This window comes from Mustela nivalis, assembly GCF_964662115.1.
Source record: "Mustela nivalis genome assembly, chromosome: 10".
Lineage (NCBI taxonomy): Eukaryota > Metazoa > Chordata > Mammalia > Carnivora > Mustelidae > Mustela > Mustela nivalis.
Genome location: NC_139029.1, coordinates 98480509 through 98490293, shown reverse-complemented (window position 1 = coordinate 98490293; position 9785 = coordinate 98480509).

Below are 9785 nucleotides of genomic sequence, written 5' to 3'. Positions count from 1 at the left end.
GCACAGCTGGAAGGAAAAACCAGAGATTTGTATTTTGCTCCCTTGGTTCTTTGCCTTGCCATCAAACCCCGGGAGCAGGGTGGCTAGTTGTTACAATACTGGGCCAGAGAGGGGCTTGAAATCAGTGTCCAGACTAAGTCCCCGACTTGAGAAAACCACTGGTATGAACAGCCTGGTATGAACCCGGGCCCTCACCATGGCACTGCTGCTGTCTGCAAGCTGCCTGATCAGGTAGTGCCTCGCACGTTCTGTGTGCTTCTCGGGGCTTCCCGACTGGAGTGAGCTCCTAGGACTGTCAGAAGTTGGTCACACCCCTGCCCGTGTGCTTCCCAGGACTGCGCCCACGGTTAGGATTCAGGAACTGCTCCAGACGCAGAATTGCATGTAGACATCTCCTAAGAGCAGCCAAGCAGTGGTTTTGGACACATTTTTGGATCAGGACCAACTGGGATTAAGCTTCCGGAATATCCCCAGGTTTGCTGTTTTTCCGACGGGGACAGAGACCGAGGGAGCCATGGGGGCGCTATAGGGAGGTGCAGATCATGACCCCCAGACACTTAGGCAGCAGGCCCCAGCACACACTCCCCAGCACGGGCTCTGGGGGTCCCAGCCATGCCCCATCTCTAGCTGGCTGTGCAGCTTTGGACGGTTCCCTCCCCTCTCTGGGCCCTGGGCTCCCCACCTGGACATTAGGGGGTGGACTGGATGGTCGCAGTGTCCCCTCCCAGCGGGGCCTTCTTTCCAGCTGCCATACATGTGCAGACTCAGAGCAACCAGGCAGAGGAGAGCAGTTTCCAGACACTTCCTCTTGCTCCGCCCTGCCCCTGCACCCGGTTCCCCTCTGAGCATTTTCTCTTTGCTTCTGTCTGGACACAGGGCTAGTCTGGCTGTTTCCCAGCCTTCCCTAGGAAATTGTCTTTGCCTGAAGCACACTGGTGCAAGGGCACTTGGCTGCCTCTCGACCCTTGGCCATGGCCTCCTGAAGGCACACAGCAGCTGGGGTAAAGGGGGAGCCTTCCTGTCACAATCCTGGGCAGCTGACAGGCAGCAGGGAAGGGCAGGGACTGGCTCTGTCCCCATGGTCACAGGGTTATGACCTTCTTCTCAATAGTTGTTCTCCTCCCCCATCCCGGGGCAGTGGGGAGGTAGGGAGGAAGCCCTGAATGCTATTGCCAAAGCAGAAGGGGAGGAGGGACAGTAGGGACGGTCTCAGGGAGGGAAGAGTTGCTCCTCTGGCGACCAGAGCAGGAAGTCCTCAGGACAGAGAGAGGCCCGGGCCAGCTGGTGCGCAGGCTGGAGGAAAGCGCTGCTCGGATCCCTCTCCCAAAAAGGAAAGAGGACACAGACCGTAGATTACAGGGTGTCTAATCCCCAATGGTCTGGCTCCGGCAAGGAATTAGGAACTCCTCATATTTTACCTTACAAGCCCAATGCCTGGCCCATGACAGAGGTTTGGTGAATGTTTTCTGAATTACTCTGAATTCTGCAGGCTACTGGATCACCTGCATAATCTCCGTGATTCTGGAGCCAGACGAAGGCTCCCTGGCCATCCCGGGCTTCCAGTGCCCGTGCTCACCGCCTTGTGCTCTCTTGGGAGCACGACTGGGGGTGGACAGAGTTCTGGGTGCTCCAGCAGGCTCCGGGCCTCTCGCCATGGCTTGCTGACCAGATGGCCAGGAGGCCTGGAGCAAAGAACTTCTGCTTCCCGGTCCTCAGTCTCCCCAGCTGTGAGCTAGAATGGAGAGGCAGTGATCTCAGTGCCCCACACTCTTGAGATCCCTCTAGAGCATCTGGAGGACCTGGGGACATGGGCACTGGGCAAATGCTTACAGAGAAACCAAACCTCAGTAGGGTCAAAGGTATTAAATACTTTGTGTCATTTCTGGTGGCCGCCTCTTGAATATTGCATAATATTGGTTTCTGGTATGACCAGAAACTTGAAAAATGAGTTTCTTGGCCTTGTGATTCGTGTGTAGATCTGTGTTAAAAAAAAAAAAATAATAATGCCAAAGTCTGCATTGTGCTTTTTAGATTTGTCAGTTCATTCATGGGTGCGTTCATTCAAAAAATTATCATCGAGCACCACAATAGGGAGGTGGTGGGGACAGACTAGGAGACTCAGAGAGGTCAGCAGCAAGTTACACCCCAGGATCATGACTTGAGCTGAAGGCAGATGGGTAACTGACTGAGCCACCCAGATATTCCCCCCAATAAGACATTTTTTTAAAAAATTAAATAAAAGAAGATCCTGTAACTGCATCTTGTGGGGAGAGGCCCCCTGCTTCCCCTTCTGAGGATAAGCAGGGGCTATTGGCTGGCAACGGTACCCAACCACAGGGGCCCTCCTCTTTTCCAGGCCATGAGGCTCCTTTTGGCCTGGTTCCGGTTCCCTAGTTTTGGGTTCTCTCGAACATGAAGGTTCAGGTTCAGCCCAGCGGGAGTCCTGAAGAAAGGGCCTGGTTGAGGACTTGAACAGGGGCAGGGCCAGACACTGGGAGGTCCCCTCGTGGGAAGGCCAGCCCCGGCTGCTCTTGAGGAGCTAGGAGCAAAGCCGAGTGGCTGGGGTGCGCTGTGCTCTGCAAGTGGGGCTCCCCCTGGCTGATTCTGCACCTTGGAAATCTGCCAGCTCCCTCCAGGTGGCCTGCGAGGGTGTGGCAACTCCACACACAAGGAAAACCTGGGTTAGAGGTCTTGTTTGCGGCTGTGCCTCAGGGTGATAGCTTTGTGACAATTCTGATTAGGCTGCTCCAAAACCTTTGTTTCATCTGCAACGGCTCTCCTCCATTTTTTTTTTTTTAAAGAAGTTGAAGGCCATGACTCTTCCCCTTCCCTTTGAAGTATGATGTCTGTTTCCTTGTTTGAGAACCACATGACTGCATTTCGTGTCAAATGTCCCTACTTGAAGTGTCGGATCCATACGCACCAAATGTCCGTGGAATAAAAACGTCTGCAGTGAGTGTTAACGCAGCAGAAAATGTGTTGCCATGTGCAGTCAAGATACCTAAGCTGCATCTGTATTCATGGACTATAAGCCAGCTGTCAACATGACTTGAGGTCGCCAATGCCAGCTGAGAAGAACAGCCTCCAAGAGGACAAACACAGATACATTCCGTGGCCCCCGAGGATCAAGGCGCGGGTCCAGCCTGTCCAGCCCCCACCAGGCTCTCAAAGGCCGGCGCTCCGAGCTTCTACAGCTCTGCTGAAGATGTCCTCTCCCACCCAGGGACATGGGAAACGCCAATACGGGATTCGTTCAGACAGGCCCCACGCCCAGGGCTCTCCCTACAACCCAAAGGCCCAGATTAACTTCCTGTGTTCCCCCACTTTTCTTTCTTTCTTTCTTTCTTTCTTTCTTTCTTTCTTTCTTTCTTTCTTTCTTTCTTTCTTTTTTTAATGTTTTTATTTAAATTCCAGCTAGTTAACCTATAGCGTAGTATCGGTTTCCCCACTTTTCTATCTGAGAGGGGACCCAAAGCCAAGACCTTCCTTCGATCTGTCTGGTTTAGAGCCGGACCAGACCCAGGAGGCCACCAGTCTATCGGGCGCCCAGGCCCCAGGAGGGCCCCCACTGAATACTTCAGTGACGAGGAACTCCCTGTTTGGGTCAACAGTCTGTGATTTCCATATCACTCAGATCGGTGATCCTTATGGTGAGCTGAAATGGGCCTCCCTGAAATTGCACTGCTGATTCTAGTTCTTTCCTGGGTAGGCGGGAGGCCTTTGCCTGCCTTCCCGTGACTGCCTTTCACATGTATGAGAGCAATTCTCCATACAAAACGGCCTTGCTCCTTCCACTCGGGGAATGGTGGTTCTTAATACTTCGAGGCCTTGGACCCCACTCCCTAATCCCAGAATCTGCAGATTTTCGTCCCAGGAAAAGGCGTCCTCAAGTCCACCTGTGCCGTTCCCTCTTGGGCACGTCCGTGGATCCCCCAAGAGCCCATGGACGGAGGTAGAAAGCTTGCAGTGGAGCTCAAAAGCCAGATGCCAGAGATGGACGGGAGCTCTGCCCCCTCTCCTGACCTCCCAGACGGAGACTGTGAGCGTCTGGACACCCAGTTGGCACTAGTCTGGACAGACCAGGTATCCGGCCTCCGTGGCCATCCACCAGGGAAAAAAGGGTTAGCCAGCTGTCTCGGAGTTTCTTCCCAAGGAGGGCCAGGGATGAAGGCACCCCCCTGGCCCTCGCCACCTCCACCCGAGCCAGGGGAGACGCGGAACTTGGATGCAGGCTGAATCCCAGAATGCGCTGAGATGACCTTCCCTCCTCCTCCCATTCATGTTCCCACCTGAATAAGCTTCCTCCCCAGGATGCTCCTAGCTTGGCCTCTATTAGCTGCTCTTTGGTTTTCTTTCCCTTTCCTTTTCCTTTTCCCTTCCTTCCTCCCTTCCTTCTTCCCTCCTTCCTTCCTTTATAGCCTTCTTTTTTTCTGAACTGAGGTAAGAAAGAGATGATCCCTCCCAGTGATCTCATTTTACACATAACTACGGAACTATACGGCGCATAGGCTTTCCTAAGCCGCCATTTTTGTTGTTGGTTTTTTTTGGTTCTGTGTGTGTGTGTGTTTGTGTTTTGTTTTGTTTTTTTGTTTTGTTTTGTTTTGTTTTTTTTTGCTTCACAATATTGCCATTCTTCTCCATGTCGTTAAAAATTCACTGTAGATTTTGGAGGGATTCTGGAGCTAGAGGGGGAGGGAAAGCGAAACATAGAGACGCAGGAAATCAGGCCGAGGGAAGAGGACTGAGGGAGAAGGAGGGGAGAGTCTGAAGTCTGAGAGAGGCGGCATTTCATGGCAGAAGGGCCAAGGATCAGGGTGGGAGTGGGCTCTGGCCTTGGGTGGCTCAGGGGAATTCTGCTGCCCCTTCTACACATGGACACTTAGCACAGGGGTGGGCGTCCTGAGGGCCCTGCTGGCAGCTGCTCGGTCTGGGGGAGCTCAGGGGTGACGGGATGCCCCAGGAGCAGCACACGTGGGGGTTGCTGGGAGGCGGCGAGCACGGGCACTGCCTGACCTCTCTGCGCATGACATGGCTTCTCGACCCTGAGCATACTGGTTGTCCTCCAGAGGGGCAGACTGATTTGGCAGTGACCTCAGGAATGGGCTTTTACCTTGAAACATCAATAGATTCCTTTTATTTAAACGTTCTTCATTTTTGTTTTACCAAAGTGTTCTGAAAGTTGCCCCCGCACCGTCCCTTCTTGAGACGCTTCCTCTGCCCCAGGACCCCTGTCCTCAGCGGGGACAGAGTGGTCCCCTCTGCTCCGGCAGCACCCAGGCACCTTCTGTCATGACCTGTGTCACCCGGAGTTGAAAGGATCTGAGAGCTTGGCGCTGGCAGGGAGGGCCTGGGTGCTAATCATCTTAGTCTCCCCTGGAGCCTGGCAGGAGAATGATCCTGTCACGTGATTCTCAAACAGTGGCCAAACCATGCCCCCAGGACCCCCGGAAAGGAGGAGGTGGTCTGGGGGACTGTGCATGTGACTCTGTCCCCCTCCTCTTCAGTAAGAGCACTGCCTTCTGCCTTCTCTCCTCCTGCTGTCGTATGCTTAACGCCAAACCCCCACTTGCTCTCTCTGAAAAGGACTGAGTCCCTGCGGTAGAAGGAAAAGGTTTATCCTCTGTTCAAGGAATGTGGTCAGTGAGGAACAAGAGAAGGATATTTAAGTGGGACAGGGAGTCGTTGTGCCCCAAACATGCCAACTTTATTCTCTTGGATCAAAACCACATCAGGCGTCTATGCAGAGCATTCTGGATAACTCCGAGATGTGTCCTTGTACTAAACGGTTATCTTTTTGGAAGCTGATACTGGAATATCTGGGATCATGAGTGTCCTGAAGGGAGGGACAACTTCACAGTTTCCCTGTACACTGTGCAAGTGAAAACAGCTCTGATGGTAGAAAGCATGGGGCCCTGGGTTGGACCTCTGCACTTTGGTCACCAGTGTCTACTGGATAACTGTGTTTTCAGACATAGTTATTAGCTTCGGTGTCTTGGGTTCTTTCTCCCAGAGTCATTTATTCTGATGACCAAAGGAGACAATACACGTGAGCAGTTTTTATAAGCTATGAAGACCTATTTTTAAATGGTGATTTTATTGATGTTGATGATAAACCTGAGTGATCTTACCGGCAGCAGCAGAGGGAACTTAGTCCTAGAGAGAAGAGGCCCTGGGATTTCAGAAATTTTCTCTGACTGATGCCATTGGCAATGTTCCCACCCCTGAAAGATCTGTGGAATCTGGAATGTGTGATGGTCCTCTGTACGCGCGTACGCCGGTGTGCTGATGGGGAAGGACAGTCCAAGCCAGAGTGGGCTCCTTCCAGGAAAGTCCTGCTGTAGGCTGGTGCTCAATTGTTCCAACCCCTACTAATGGACTCACCGCAAAGTGACCAACGCTTACTCGGGAGAGGGTGCTGGGGGCTGGCAGGCCCACATGTCAGGCTTATCTGAGCAGCCCGAGGCAATTTCCCATTGACTCAACGCCCACTCCACTGCCACCAGCAGCCCCTGACCCTCCAGCTTGGGGGAATAGCCGAGGGGTTGACAAGAAGTTCACCAAGTAGCCAGAAGTTTAGAAGGACAAGCCAGCATTCCCAGGAAGCCACAGCCCAGAGAAGTGAGGCAGCAGCTAAAAAGTGGCCCAAACCCAGACTCTGGAAGCGATTCCTTCTGTTTCCGAGGAGGATACACCCTTGTCCTTTTCACCCCAGCCTCCTATTCCGCCCTCCCCGAGTGCCACGAACCCTCAGGCAGGCTGAAGTTTATGTTCGTAACGGAAGTCACAAGCAAAAAATGTTCATAGTCTACCGGTGTTGACTTAAATTATTTTTTTATGTTACTTAAATGTGTGCCCACATAAAACTATGTATAAATTGCTAAATCATACAGGCCTAAAACTAAAGTAAATATACAGATTAAACATCATAGAAAGGATGCAACAGGCAAAGTCGGAAAAGTCCCGCATGATGGAGGAGGTGTTCTTGCTGGAAGTTATTTGCCGCCCGTGCAATGAGGGCCACAGCTCAGGCTCGTCTGCGTCTGGCCTGCCCTGTACGGCACCCCTGTGGGCTCCGTTGGAATAACTGCAAGGACTCGATGAACAAGCACAATATTTCCTCGTTGCATTGGCCTCTGTCCTTCACTTGTTTGTTTATGCCAATTAAAGTGTTGCCACTTGCTGCCCAATGTCAAGGACGACCTTGAACGCCACCGTCCTCGGTTATAAGGCAACATTAGATAATTCAGAACGTTAATTCCCCATAGCAGTGAATACAGTGAAGGTGACGATTCTCCTGGCCGATTTCAAGGACCTCTCTGGAGTATGGCCCCTGGTGGCCGTTTGATTCTGGACTTTGAGGCAGGAACAAGGCCTTGGTGAGAGGGCAGATGGGGGTTTTGCTCCACACTGCCCCCTTGTGGTGCTCTCCACCACACCTTCTCTAATGTCTGCACCTTCCTGTGTGGTTCAGGAGAGGAAAGGTCTCTGCTTCAACGGGTCAGGGGACAGAGGACAGCAGCAGTGCGGGTCAGCATGTTAGCTGGACTTGAGCAAAAGGATAGGAATGGCGGCCAGGATAACTGAGGTCATGGTTCGGTCTGAGCTCTTTTTCTCGCGTGACCTTTCCTCCTAACGTGACCCAGTCACTCTGGAGGTTACCATGATTACAGTAGTAGCAAGTGGTGTGCACCCTGCGGGGGATGAGGGGTTGGGGGCGTGGCCTCCTGGCTTCCTCAGCTATCCTGGACCCCAGTACCCTGAACCTTCCCACCTCCCAGAGATGCAAGAGGGGGCAAGCCTGTACCAGTAGGCTTTGGATTCTCCAGCCCTGTCTCTGTCTATATTAAAGCATGGGCTGAGGCCCTGGGGGTGTCTGGAGCTTTCCAGGAGGGCTTCAGGAAAGGGGTCGTCAAAGATGTGAGAGCTGGAACTCTGTGCTCTTCACCACTCTGTCCCCTTTCAAGATGCCAGAATCCTACCCACTTGAGCAGCTCCAGCTAGAATGTACTTTGGAATCACACAGACCAACATTCAAATCCTAGTTCTACCACGTATGACTTGGGCCCAATTTTCCTAATGTCTGGGAGCCTCAGCTCATTCGTAAAGGCGGGAAGGATTGTGCCCTTTGCTCAGACCTGTGAGGAGAAAATAGGATCAAGTATCTAAGAAGCATGAGGCAGGACACTCATGGTGAGTTGAATTCTTCTGCAATGACCTCCCTGCATGTTCAGAAACTCCTGCTCCAGGCTCCCCAGTGCAAGGCGCCCCCTGCTATGGCCCTGTTGGGGGGTCTAGAGTGTCACCCACCACCGGCTGCACCACACTGAGTGGCTGAACATGCCATCACTCTTCACCAAACAAGGACAAGCCTAGATTTTGTACCAAGATTTTTGTCCCCTCCACCCCCACCCCCCAAAGGACTTTCCCACACCACAAGCTGCCGATTTGGTCCTTCTCGGGCATGTGTCGTGCTCTAGCCTGAAATTGCGGTAAAGCCAAAAGTTATTCTGAGGTTGTCTTTAGCCTCACAGCTATTTCGGGCTCCAGTTGTGACGTGGGGAGAGAAGCCAGCACTCTCTGCCTGTGTCTCAGCCACAACTTCCAAGATTGGTCCTATTATGCTCCTGACACCCTCGGATCCAAAATAGCCCCTGTGTGGGGCTGGCGACGGCAGCCAGCTTAGACGGAGCCGGGATGTGCCCGAGTTACCCATCCTGCAGCTGGGCTGAAGAGGGCTGCAGGGCTTGAGACCACACTCCAGAGAGGTGGCCAGGGCTACGCCTCCGTCCTGCAAGCTGGCAGGCTTTGGGGGTGGGGCTGGTCTGCTGGCACAGCAGCTTCCAATCCCATGGCTCACTTCTGCCTCCTGAGTGTTCAACCGGATGCTTGCTTGTGGACGGGAGGCGTTCATTCATTCATCTGGGCCACAGATACTCCTGAACACCTGTCGTAGGTGCAGCCGTGGACAAAACACACAGAAACCTCTCTCTCGGGGAGCTAGCATAGCTGTCACAAAAGCTGTCATCACAAACTGGCATGGACTTTGTTAGTCTGCAAAGCACTTTTCCGTATCTTTTCTTACTGGCAGATCCTCTCGAATACTCAGTGTTAACACAACAGGTAGTTTTGTACTTTCCTGTCTCCGTGTCATTCTGCCATTACTTCTCTGAGTTAGACACCACTCCGTCTTACCGACAAGGAGGTGAAGACCCAGGAAAGGTCCATAAATTGTGTGAGGTCTGCACAGCCGGTAAGGGGTGGAGCTGGGATCTGAACCGAGGTCAGTCTGGCTTTAGGGACCAAGCAAGATCTTAACCCACTTTTTTTTTTTTTTTTTAAAGATTTTATTTATTTATTTGACAGAGAGAGATCACAAGTAGGCAGAGAGGCAGGCAGAAAGAGAGAGAGAGAGAGGAGGAAGCAGGCTCCCTGCTGAGCAGAGAGCCCGATGCGGGACTCGATCCCAGGACCCTGAGATCATGACCTGAGCCGAAGGCAGCGGCTTAACCCACTGAGCCACCCAGGTGCCCAAGATCTTAACCATTGTGCACAGAGAAGCTGCTGGCATCTGCTCACGGAGGCTCAGGGAGATGCACAGGTGGCCAAAGGCAAGCTCTCTTGCATGGAACGATGTGACATCAAAGGTGGAGGGAATTTTGAGTTCACCCTAGGCAGGATTCCGTCTACCTCAGCCCCAGTGGAAGGAACTGGATTCTGGTCCTGGATCCCTGGATCCCCCGAAACTGACAGCCTGGCGTGAGATTGGGGTGGGAAGCAAGCCAGGG